Source organism: Hevea brasiliensis, chromosome 11, assembly GCF_030052815.1.
Source record: "Hevea brasiliensis isolate MT/VB/25A 57/8 chromosome 11, ASM3005281v1, whole genome shotgun sequence".
NCBI lineage: Eukaryota > Viridiplantae > Streptophyta > Magnoliopsida > Malpighiales > Euphorbiaceae > Hevea > Hevea brasiliensis.
The window spans coordinates 22,786,908-22,799,993 of NC_079503.1; the positions used below are offsets into that span (position 1 = coordinate 22,786,908).

The 13,086-nt window shown below is 33.1% G+C and overlaps 1 long non-coding RNA gene and 1 pseudogene across 1 annotated transcript; both read right to left on the reverse strand.

The window, feature by feature from the left end:
- Positions 1–441: 441 nt before the first annotated feature.
- Positions 442–6,931, reverse strand: LOC131170597 (uncharacterized). The gene is made up of 2 exons (XR_009141392.1): positions 6,647–6,931; positions 442–850 (listed from the first exon to the last, which is right to left on the reverse strand). It is a non-coding gene; the product is annotated as an uncharacterized LOC131170597 (long non-coding RNA).
- Positions 6,932–10,254: 3,323 nt separating this feature from the next.
- LOC131170954 (5S ribosomal RNA) lies at positions 10,255–10,370 on the reverse strand (annotated as a pseudogene).
- Between the last annotated feature and the right edge of the window lie 2,716 nt (positions 10,371–13,086).

Genomic DNA, 13,086 nt, shown 5'->3' on the forward strand with positions numbered 1-13,086 from the left:
TTTGCAAGAGAAGCAATCCATAGAGAATGAGCTAATTATGATGAGACAACTTACAAGGGCCAGTTTACATACTGATGATCATGGGTCACCAAGGAATGAAGTTAAAAAGATTGAAGGACAATGGTATCTGAAAATGTGGAATGTACAGTAGGAAACAAAGCAATTACATGATTGCTATGTTTTGCTCATGAATTTTATTTGCAATTATGTTGTTTTGAAAGTGGAATGATGATGTGTTACAGGCTGTATGTAGCTAAATCATATGTTGTAGGTATTGACTGAAATTATGTAAATGGAAATGAGATTTGAATAAAATTTCTTGTTTGTTGTTTAGCAACTAAATTGTTTGGTATGCTAATTTGTTGACTTATGAGGAGGGTATATTCATAGTTGTTATGGTTGTATATATTGTTCATTGGCAAGCATACCAACCACCAAATATAGCTCCTAAGCATTTTATAGTTCCTAGAGGAACTTGATTTACATTTGACCCTCATGTTCAACATGGAACTTGCGTGCTCATAACAAAAACAAAATAAGGAGCTTATAAATTTAACCACTGTATTTGGCTTACTATATTAGCAATTATATGCATTAGGATAAAACTAATTTAGTACATAAACTTCAAAAGCATTCCACAGCATATTAATTCCTTTTGAACTTCTTCATGACCTTGCTAACACCCAACTCCCTTTGCTCCTCAAGTTGCCTCCAAGTAATAGCTTTTTTGCCTTTCCACTGAAGTCCATGAGTAGAATAACCCAGATCAGTAGGTGGATTGCCAACAAATTCCTCTGAAAACATTCCAATTTTCCTCTCGCCACCAATATCCTGACCTTGTGGCTAGGTACTTGAGTTTCCAGCATGCACAATTTTCTCATTAAACAGTGATGGATGCAATCAATAGAAAAGAGTAAATGATTTATATACATAGTGATAATGTTAAAAAAATGTAAAATTTAACAAGAAAAAATAACTATTATTTGATCACCTTGTGTATCATTTGCCTTGTGTTTTCATCTACAGGGACTATCATTGCAATATAACCTATGCTCAATGGTCTCCTGTGGCAATTCCCTCCCAAACCCTTTGCTAAGATTTCATTTTCTCTCCACATTGATAAACCATAAGATTTAAGTAACATAATAAGATATAAACATGCTTGAATATGAATTAAAAGTAATAGAAATTACATTTGAAGGTTATGCAACAGGCTGAGTATTATGAAATCTCTGAGCTTGAGGATTGTCCCTGATTGGTGAGCAATTATTGCTATAGGTTGAATCCTTGTCCTCCTAGTTGGTAGTTTTGACCTACTTGTCTTTCTAGAAATTAGAACAAGTTCTACATTAGGAATTTCCACATCAAAAATCACAGTATCATGACTCATTTCTGCCGCATACCAGTTAGAAGTTGCTTTTATGGTGTGGTCATTTGGTGGTCTATTAGGGCAAGTCTTCTTGTTGTGATGTAGACTTTTGCATATAGAGGAAGACATTTTTGAATTTTTTCTTAACAACTTCCCAATCCTAGAAAGCTTCTAAGGCTCATTTTTGCTTCTCACTCTTTTGTTCTTAGATCTCACAAGCTGTCTTTTGTATTTTGGCAGCTCAACCTCTTCAAATTCATCACACCTCTAAAATTTTTTGCCCTTAATAGGTTATATGGCATACTTGTAGCTACTAAGATAGGTATCCTTGTGGTATCATTTTGAAATGAAGTGTAGTGGTTCCTTTTTATCATGGAAAATTACACAAATTGCATATTGGCAAGGAATACCAGTTAAATCCCAAACCCTGTATTTATCTAAAAACACAGTAAATGTATCCTCACCTGGCTAATTTCATATCCATTATCTCCATTAAACACTACTGTGCACTAGCTGGAGATCTTCAAATGTGACTATAATTTATCCATGTTATTAGGGCTCCACTCATTGATCCACTTATTAACAATATTCTTGTTTTCAACAATTCTATTCATCACTTGCAACCTTAGTTGTTCAAGCATAGAGATAAATAGTTTATCTCTTGCCTCCCTGATCGAGGAATTAAAAGTCTCAGCTACATTATTGTCCACCATATTAGACTTGCATCTGTTGCTACAGTATGCTCTAATCTAAGACTCTGGAGGATAGTGAAGTAAATCTTCCACAACCTTCTTCCCATGTTTAGCCAACCTTTTTAAGTTATCCTTAAATTCCTCCTCATATGTGCTCTAAACACAGGCAATAAATTTTTTCTTCAACTCAGCATCCTCCACCTCTTCCCCTAATTTGCATAAACATGTCTGCAACACATTTTGTGCTCTACCATAGGGACCCCTTCCTTGATAGTAGGCATTAATCGCTGTTAAAATTGTAAAATAAAATTAATTAAATGTAAGAAAGAATAACTTATATATATAAATATATTAAAGAAATATTTTAGATTAATGTACCTTTGCATATCAAAAGACAATGTAAATCTAGTTCCATCTCCTAAACCCAGCTGCACAATTAGCCACTGTAAGAACCACTTCCAGCTTTTTTTGCTCTCTCGTAGAAACACTGCCTAGGCAATGGGATACATGTGGTTGTTCTCATCTTTCCCAACTGCACAAAGCATCTGCCCTTTGCATATCTCCTTAAGAAATGCCCCATCATTCTCTATAATAGGTCTGCATCCACTCACCTAACCCTTTTAGCAAGCATCAAAACAAATAAACATTCTATTAAACACTCTCTTTCCTTGCCTCAACCCTTCTTTACTAAGCTTTACCTTACAAACAGATCTGGGGTTGGATCTCTTAATCTTAGGTGCATATGCCTCTATTTGGCCATACTCCACCTTGTAACTCCTATCCATCTCCCTCAACAATAGTCTCCTAGCTCTCTTACATTTTGAATATGAAACATGGACTCTCAACTCTTCCTTTGCAAAGTTTTTAAGTTCTTTAACTTTGGTTTCAGGATTGCTATAAATTCTCCTCTTGAAATAGTTACCTAGAAACTTGCCAGTCACTTTCGAGTTCTTAAAGACCTTATAGCACCTATGGGCAACCTTAAATGTCTTTACAATAAGTGGTTGGTCCTTTTCATTTCTACTTGCATAAAGAACAAAGGGGCATTTTGCTTGACACCTAGCCCTTATCTTATGTGGGTCATTTTTTGCAAACATAATGTTAACCCCTCTAGCTATTGAGTAATTATGTATTGCCTCCCTAAACTCTTTTGCATCATCAAACTCCATACCTAAACTAAAAATAGGGTTATCTGCATTCCAATCATACCTTGCTCTTGAAAGAAAAATGGACCTTAACAAGTCTTAGGGTGCAAGGTTTAGCAATTTAAAATTTTTCAACAACCTAGGGTTTCATGCTTCATGTAATTCACTTTAGCTATTGAAAAACACATAATTTGTTCATAACAGACTATGCATCAATTGCTAACAAGTCTAATTAGCCATTAGGAAATAAAACCCCTAAATCTTACAAGTTAGGGTTTATGGAGAATTCTTACCCCTAAGGCTCAGAATCACAATTCTTACGCCAATTCTAGGGAGTGAAGTCACCGAGTGTTAGCTCTCTTACTTGTCTATACAAGCCCCTTGATCAAACCAAAAATCCTCTCCTTACTCTTCCTTTAGATTCGGCCAAGTGAGGAAGCAAGGAGAAAGAAAGTTCTCTTTCGTTCAAGTGAGTGGAAATAATGAGAAACACTTTCTCAAGATTTAATTCAAAATCAACAATACTTGTTTCTCTTGAATTTCAAGCAAAGAAAGAAAAAATTTATTTTGGTTATGGAGGGATATATTTCGACTAAGAGAAGAGATGGAAGAAGACAACTTTTGACTTTTTTTATCTCATCTTTTATAGATTAAATTTCTTTAATTAAAATTAATTAACAAGTGTCCATATCTCATTCAACCTTTGAATGAGTTTTCTAATTTCAATTGGTACACTTGTCAACCTTAATCTTTAATTAAGAAATTAAATCTTGATTAATTAGTATTCATAATACTAATTAATCATTTTTTCTCCCATTTTTGACCAAGTCAAAAATACCAAAATTGTCAAAATTTGACCAACTCAAACTTCTCAAATTTTTTACCAAGATTAATTCCAAATTAATCAAATTAATTTTCTTCCTTATGCTTGATTATTCAAGTTTATGTTTGAACACTTTAAATGTTAACTTGAACACTTCCATTGGTAAATTTAGTTTCAAGTTATGCTAAAGACTTTGTTATTTAATTACAAATTAAATTTACTAATTCAATTAATTAATTAAACCATTTACTTAATTAATCAAATCAATCTTACTTTGATCTTGTTGCTCTTATGTGTCTGACTTACTAGGTTCATTACTAATTGACAATAAGAATAATATTAACTCCTTAATATTATTAGAACCATTCTAAACTTAAAATGAAATTTCTTTTTCATTTAAGTACCCATAAATCATGGTTAACATCTAGCATAATGTACCATGACTACCCAATTAGTTCTAAAATATTCCCAATTCATGAACCTTGATCATACGTACCATGTAATAAAATCTCTCCGTTACAAAATTCCGATTCTAGCTAGAGTCATGGCTCATATCAAACTTTTTTGCTTTGAATCATATGTCCTCTTTCAATTACAAAATTCCGATTCTAGCTAGAGTCATGGCTCATATCAAACTTTTTTGCTTTGAATCATATGTCCTCTTTCAATTGTGATTCTTGATTTATAAGACTTTTCTGTCGGAAACTCTTTTTTTACTAAGTCTATCTGTCCATAGCTAAGAACTTGAATTCATTAAGAACAATTAAATGGAAATATGATTTTATCTCTATTTACTTAGGGTAACAGTTCCAATCTTGATTAGCGCCAATCTCCATATATAACTAGTCAGAGCCTACATATGCCCATATACCCATATATAGTATAAGTATGAAAACAGTATCAAACTCAAACCATCTATATATAAGATAATTGTGTTATCTCAGGTAAAGGGATTATAGGCACTATTATGATCTTGATAACATTGTATTGACAAGAGTAAACTCCATGTATAAGTCATCTTGTGTCACTGGTTTGGCCTACTTATCATATAAATACCCACTATATTTGTTTTATGGCAAGAGACTCACCATTCCATCCTATTAGTATATCATACTAATCCATGGACACAAACATAAGTGATAATCAATCCGGATAAATCATGCCCAGTGAGTTATCCTTGATTGTGAACCGAATTTATAATATCTTGTACTAGAATATTCTGTTACTCATATTCTTAACAATTTAAGAATAGAACATTTAACAAGATATTAAATGACTTTTTCAATTAAATTGAAACCATTCAAATTTAAAAGAAAAGAATATTTGCCATTAATGGAAAATAAATGTTTACAAGATACAATACAATGATATGCTCTAGGGCATACCACTAACAGCTCTACTACTTTTCCTAATTACAAAATCATCTTCACTTTCATTAGACCTTTTGCCATTAGACTCATAAGACCCAAGGTCGCTTGAAGACAAATACTCTTGTTACTATAATTGCCACAATTCTCATTATCACTGCTAATGTTTTCACTCTCTTCCTCATTATCAACAATTTCCTTCCCATGTGACTCAGAGTCTGAGCTATTTGACCCAGTGCTAGAATTAGACTCATTCAAATCTTCCTCAATTCCCCCTCAACTCTCACCTGAACAATGACACCAACATTCTCACCAACTTCTTCCACACTAGCTGCCATAGGCTGCTTACTCCTAACTAACCCCCTATTATCATCTTCACTTCCCATATTTGCATTGACATTATTTAAATCATTAAGCTCAAAATCCTTGAATATGCCAACATATACGTTGCCATGTGTGTCAAATAGGTTTTCAAAATCCAATGGTTCCTCTACATTTTTTACACCAAAGGCATAACCATTAATTTCTTAAGTATTATCATTCATGTTCTCCAAACTAGGACCAACAACTAAACTACTTACAATGTTGGTCAATGTAAGGAAAATATATGAAGTTCCTTAAACTTTCCTAAATAAACTGTGATCCTAGTTAGTGCTCTGTCATCAACCAATAATATTAATGCTTATTTTATGTTCTTAAAGGCTCAGCTATCCAATTCTTGCTCACATTGGTATATTTTAACACATCAATAAATGTATCTTTAATGTCCAGATAAGACAAGTAATCTGAGTCAAAGTTCTTTACCACATGTATATCCCTACCCTCATACATTAACTTTTCATTCCTATTAACAAATCTACCCTGATGGTCGAAAATGACATCAATTAAGACATCCATCCCCAAAGTTGCAACAACAGAACAAGTGCAGAACAATGCACAGGAGCAAATATCATCAGTATGTATTAAAAGGAGCAAAACCACTAAACAAGCTAAAAAAAATTAAAGGAACACTTCGTCATCACATATTTTTTCAAACAATGACAGCATATGGGACCACTACATTTGAAAAAAGACCCACTTGTAGATGCATTCAAGTAAACAACAAGCACATGCCAACTTAAACAAAGCACTGAAATACCTAAATTGCACATGGTATACATCAAAGAGACCATAAACTCCCTGTAAAACTAACAAGCACACACATACTACCCTTACAATGCATTTTCCTCATTCATCGCTGAATCACTCACCTATAGCAGCAACTCGCACTGCTTGAAATATAACCTCCTTTAGAACAATGCGCATCTCCTTCTTAGATTCGAAAGTCAAATTCACAGAAATCTCAGAGAATATACATGGGTTTTCTACTGATTGCGATGGGCAATTTTGGGAGAAGATTAGAGCTTTTAGGGATTTTGTATTCAATTTGAGAATTTATTCATCTGTTGCATGGGTCCCATTTAAGAGGTTAACGGAAGTTTACCTCTGTTAATTTTGGGTTGATATAACCCAATTAAAAACATTAGGGGCCTAATTGATCCTAAATTTTATTTAGGGGTCCAACTGACTATTTTGAAATAGTAGAGGGTTAAAATGGGCCTTTGGCCTAGTTTGTGTAATATTTTAAGAATATACTTAATAATAAGTATAATAATACTATAACCTATGTCAGTTGAAATAAAAAGTCGATAATCATTGTAATTCTATATGAATAATTCATATTTTTCTAATAATTTTTTTATTGTTTATTCGATTTTGAATCGAGCCAAATTAAAAAAATAATAGATATACTTTTTAAAGAATCAAATCAAACTGATTTATAAAGGCTAATCAAATCAAAAAAATCGATTCAATTTAAGTTCGATCAATCATTTTTCTTTTCATCTGCAAACTGCAAGCAATTCTATCTTTTTCTTCTTCTTCTTCTTTCAAAGGATTGGAATTGTATTAAAAAGGGGTCTCCATTAGCCAAATATCAGCTACAAAAAGAGACAGATTCATAACATTAACCATGAATGAATTATCATATAGAGCTTTAGAGGCTAACTAATGAGTTACCCTATTACAACAACATTTAAAAAAAGAAAAAGAAGTATCGTGAAGATTATTGGCTAAATTTTGAATATAAAAAATAACACCCTTAATAGGAAGCATGGGAGTGGAACCATTTAAAAATTGAATGACAACTTTAGCATCCCCTTCAATAACTATCTAATTCAATGATTATTCGATTTTAAGCTCTGGCGTTGTCTGTGGAAGTTGCTTCTTTACAAGAAAGACTTTCTAGAACAAGTGGATCATCAATATGTGGCTCTCTTTTATAGCTCTAGCAGAGAGGACAATCTAAACTATCTCTAGCGATGGCAAAAATTGCTCCACATTTGTTGCACTTATTTAGTGCAACACTAAAATTAATTAATTTTGATCGAACCCAGAGGAGGGGCCAACCAAACTTATTGATTTGTGGGCTCCATAGTATGCTAAGAATGTTGATTTTGCACTACTAAGAATTCTTCAAAATGATTAAGAGCTGCTGATATAACTTACTGATGATGAATCCTTTAGTTTTGAAAAGTCAGGGCATTTTTACTCTTCCGAATATGCTAAAGAAGAAATAGGACAATGTTGAGGAGAGTACCATTTTCCATTTGTCTTGAGATGCCATTTTAATCTTCATCCAATAATTTGAGATTAAGTGACCATAGATTATTGAAGATCATAAGCTGAAAGCGGAATTTACTTGAACTTCTACAGCATAAGGATAAGAGAAGAAAATATGCTTAGTTGATTCTTGATCCCCATAGAAACTACATTCCTTTGTGAAATTTGGAATTCTCTTCTTGATCAATATTTTAGAGGGCAAATATTCCTTGCAGAATTTCCAAAGGAAAATGGAGAGTTCTGTAGGAAACTTAAACTTCTAAATTTCTTTCCAAAACTTAGAGTGATTAAGAGTTAAAGCTAGACCAGGACTTGCATCATTCAAATTACAACTTTGGTACTTCAATTGACAGGCCACATAATAACTCGAGTTAATAATGAAGAGACCATCCCAAGTATGATGCCAAACAAGCTGGTCATCTCTGTTGAAAAAATTGATAAAAATGTTCAAAACATTTGCAATCCTCATGAGACCACTCGAGTTAATCCTCATGAGACACTAATCGTAAAGCACCAACATCCCAACATTTGCAATCCTTGTCAATGAGTTATGCAACCCAATGGATAGTTAACTTGCATCAGATTTAACATTTGGTTTGTTGGGAAAAGAAAAAGGGAATCCATTTGTCTTCTTTATAGAGTATGAAGGCCCCATTATGAATTTGCCATCGAAGCCCTTATTCTAAAACTTCTTGACCCCATAACAAGCTTTTCCATCCTCAAGACGTGTTAGAACAGGTATAGGCATTCATAAAAGAGGTATGGGGAAATTATCTAATGTTTAAAACTTGTGAGAGCAAAGAGTCAGGTTTGTTAAGGATGCACCAACATTGTTTGGTTAAATGGATCTGTTAACACATTCAAGGTCTCAAAAACCCATGCTTCCTTCCCATTACCCTATGCACATTTTGTTCGATGAAATCCAATGTAACTTCCTTTCCTCATCCTTCTAACCCCACTAGAAGTTAGCTACCATATCATTTATGCTTTTACAAAGAGATACCAGCAGTTTGAAACTTGCCATTGGGTAATGGGGAATGGAAGTGGTGACATCTTTGATTAATATTTCTTCCCTTCTCTCCCCTCCCCCTCCCCCTCCCCCAACCCCAATATAAAAGTAGCTCCTCCCAGGTCAGGTTTGGATTTTATCTTTAATAGCACCAAAGGTTTGATTTTTTGATCTGGATATAATAGCGAGAAGTCCTGAAAATTTGTCATGTCTACCAACATTAGGAACCTAGAGAATGGATGAGATTTGTATCGTTATCTCTCTAAAGTATTCTTGCTAAAAAAATAAAGCCAATTTCCTTATGTTCACCATTTGGCCACTTGCCTCAGAATAATCTTGAAGAAACTATTGAATTTCCCTTGCTTTTTCAATAGAAGGTTTGCCAAAGACGATATGATCAATAGCAAATAGTAAATAAGTGACTAATGGTCTCGATCTAAAAATTGAAAGCCCTCTAAGAGAGGAAGTTTTGATTATATGAGAGCCATTCAACGTAGATTAAAAAAAGGCATGCTGATAAAGGATCACTATGATGAAAAGCCCTAGAGAAACGCATATAGCCAATTCTGTGTCCATTAATTTGAATAGAATAAAAGACCATTGTAATGCACTGCATAATTCAAGAAATGGATTGCTAATGAAAATCGTCCATAGAAATCACATGATGCAAATAGCCCTACTTAACACATTTGTAGGCTTTACTTATGTCAAGCTTTAACGCAAAGCCGCCATTTCAACCTTGGGTTCTTGTTTTGAGATGGTGCATGAGCTAATGGCTAAGAAGAATGTTATCAAAAATCATCTTGCCCCTGGCAAAAGCATTCATTAGTGGCTGCAATCAAAATGTAAGGATTTTAGATATGACTTGGTAAAATGTCGTATATAAATCGATTAGCCTAAAGTCCTTCATTCTCTTCACTTGTTTTACCTTAGGGATGAGAAAGGCGATAGTATGATTGAAATTGTGAAGCATTAAGCTTGAGTTGAAAAAATGTTTGATAGCACCACACACATCTGCACCAATTGTATTCCATTATTTTTAAAAGAATAAGCTCATTAAACCATCATTTGAATCCATATCATAGGGTGTGACGAAATTTTTACGCTGGTTGTCACCTACCGCAACCCTCCTCCTTTATCCGGGCTTGGGACCGGCTAAGCGCAAACTACTTAGGCGGAGTTAGAAAAGGGGTGCAACACGAGGACTTCCCAAGAGGTCACCCATCTTAGTACTGCTCTCGCCCAAGCACGTTTAACTTCGGAGTTCTGATGGGATCCGGTGCACGTTTAACTTCGTTTAACCCAAAATCGTTCAGAGTGGAAAAAGCGAATCCATATAGCCGACCCCAAATTTTTGGGATAAAGGCTTAGTTGAGTTGAGTTGAGTTGAAGCTCATTAAACCATCCTCTTTCGGGGCTTATAAGGGGTGAATTGAGAAAACAATATGCTTTATTGTTTCATCAGAAAATGGTTTGATCAAGGAATTGTTCATATCCATAGTAACACAAGAATGAAAGCCTAAGGTAATGTGATGAAAATTACCTGAAGTTCTTGAAGAGTATATATTATGGAAATAACTAGTAACAATGTTTCCAAGATCCTCTAAAGAGTGTTTTCAGCGCCCTTGTCATCTTGGAGACCAGGAATGAAATTTTTATGCTTGCTCTAAACAACCTTGTAGTGAAAATATCTAGTGTTTTAATCTCCTTCATCCACCAACGCTTTAATCCTATCTTAAGAGTTCAAAGGCTTGGATTTTGTCCACTATAGTAAAGCATGACAACAATATTTAAGCTGGGTGTGAACAGAGAATAAAGGGGAATTTCTTGCTTGAATACCCCACGACGTGGCCACAATGTTCTCAATGTTTGTGTGATCAGCCCATTGGACTTCAAAATAGAAGTTCTTGTTGGCCTTCCTAATACCTAGCTCAAAAGATAAAAAGAAGTGGCCTGTGATCAGAATCACAGTCCTCTAGATGAAAAATAGCCGAGTTGGGATAAAATGCCAACCAAGACAGTGTAGTAAGGGCACGATCAATTCTTTCACAAATGTTATTATCAACATTTCTATGATTATTCCAAGTGAAAATAGGGCCCTGGAATCCAAGGTCTAAAAGACCAAAATCTTTTATGGATTGCTAAAAGGAATTAATTTTATGCCAAACATTCTGGTCTCCTCTTTTCTTTTTGTAAGGTTTGAGAATGCTGTTAAAATACCCGGTAAGTAATCTAGCTAAGCAAATTTGATTCTTACAATTGAGTAGACGGAGAAACTGATCATTCTTGAAGTCGTCATCACTACTAGCATAAAGGAACACAACATTCCATTTAAATTGAGAAATAGAGTCAATAATGTAAGCATGAACAAAAAAGTGGTCCATTAAAGTTCAGGTTAAGTTTTAGTATTGAGATAGAGTTCAGGATTTTTTTCTTGGAAATCAGGACAAAATAAAATTCTAAAATTGAAAATTTTCTAACAACAGGAAATCTAATCTAGCAATGGTATGGATACATAATGCATAAAACTCACCTCATTAACTTTTGAGAATAATTCATCAATGCAACAGCTAAAACCTTCCAATTCCGAGACATTTGCTTCAGTATTGCGAGGTCCCACATTTCCCATGTCCAGATTGAATCTGATTATGGGTTCCATCTGATAGTGGAACGGGGAAGTGAAATCTTAGAGGAAAAGGGAGAAGTTATGATTATAAGTACACACAAACCAACCATTTGAGATTGCACAGAATATTTCACAGAAGAAGAATTTCATGCTCAATTCTAGAGCCCTTTTAGCCTAAAAATTAAAATTAATACCCATAGCAAACTGTTTACAAAGTAGCAAACTTCACAGAAACAAAAAGCATTATAATTCCCATTTGAAAAAATTACCAAGTAATATCAACATTAATAACAAAATGATGCAAGGAAATGGGAGATAATCTATATCTCAATGGAGTAACAAAGAAACAGAAAAAGGGAGAGAACAAATCAAGAAGAAGAAAAGGGTATCAATTGACTTTGCTGTTAAGCAAGATTTCATCAAATTGAGATTCGCTAGCTAGCGAAGAAGCTTAGAATGGTAGGAAGTAGAGAAGACGTAGAGAGCCCCTAAAACTGAAACAGAGTTGTCAATGGTGGCGGCGAGTGGCATTGACAGATTTAGGCCTTTTATAGTGTTTTTTTTTTTAATGCATTATGGGATAAAAATAGAATAAAAATTAGCACTCTCTCTATTTCACAAATTCACAACTTACTTTTATTTTCACATAATTTATTAAAACTATAATAATAGTAATGATAATAATAATAATAGTAATAATAATAATAATAAATTTTATTTAACATTTTCCGAATATACCTTTACTCATATTATTATAAAACCAGTAAATTTTATTTTTCAATAAGAGTATATTAATAAATTAACAAATAAATTATTATAAAATAGAAAATAACTTTAAAAAATAAAAAAATAAGTCCGTTTTTATGGATGGAGAGGAATAATAATTAAAAAGAATTAAATTGTTAAAGTATATGTTAATTTCAATTTAAATCTTATGGTTTCGAATGCTATAATTTGAAGCTTAATAATTTTAAATTTTGAATTTAAGTTTTATTGAATTTAATATTAAATGCTTAAATAAAGCATGAATCTAATATAAGTTAGAAGAACGAGGTTAATAATCATTTTATTAAATATTTATATTGAGATTTATGTAAAATTAATTAAAGTGTATATAATGGGTACACAAATTAATATACAAATATTTAATCTAATGGTTGTTAATCTCATTATTGAGCTTTTCATAGCTACACCTAATTTAAATATTCATTGAGTTATAATAATAGTTATTAATAAATGATACATAATTATTGGTAATTAAGTTACTGAGTAAATTATTAAAATCTTATGATATTTTTATATTACCCAGTGTCGTAGATTATATTTACATATTTTTATTAGGAGGCCAAAATATTTTTAATTTTGACTTAATGAAAAAATTCTAAATTTTACAT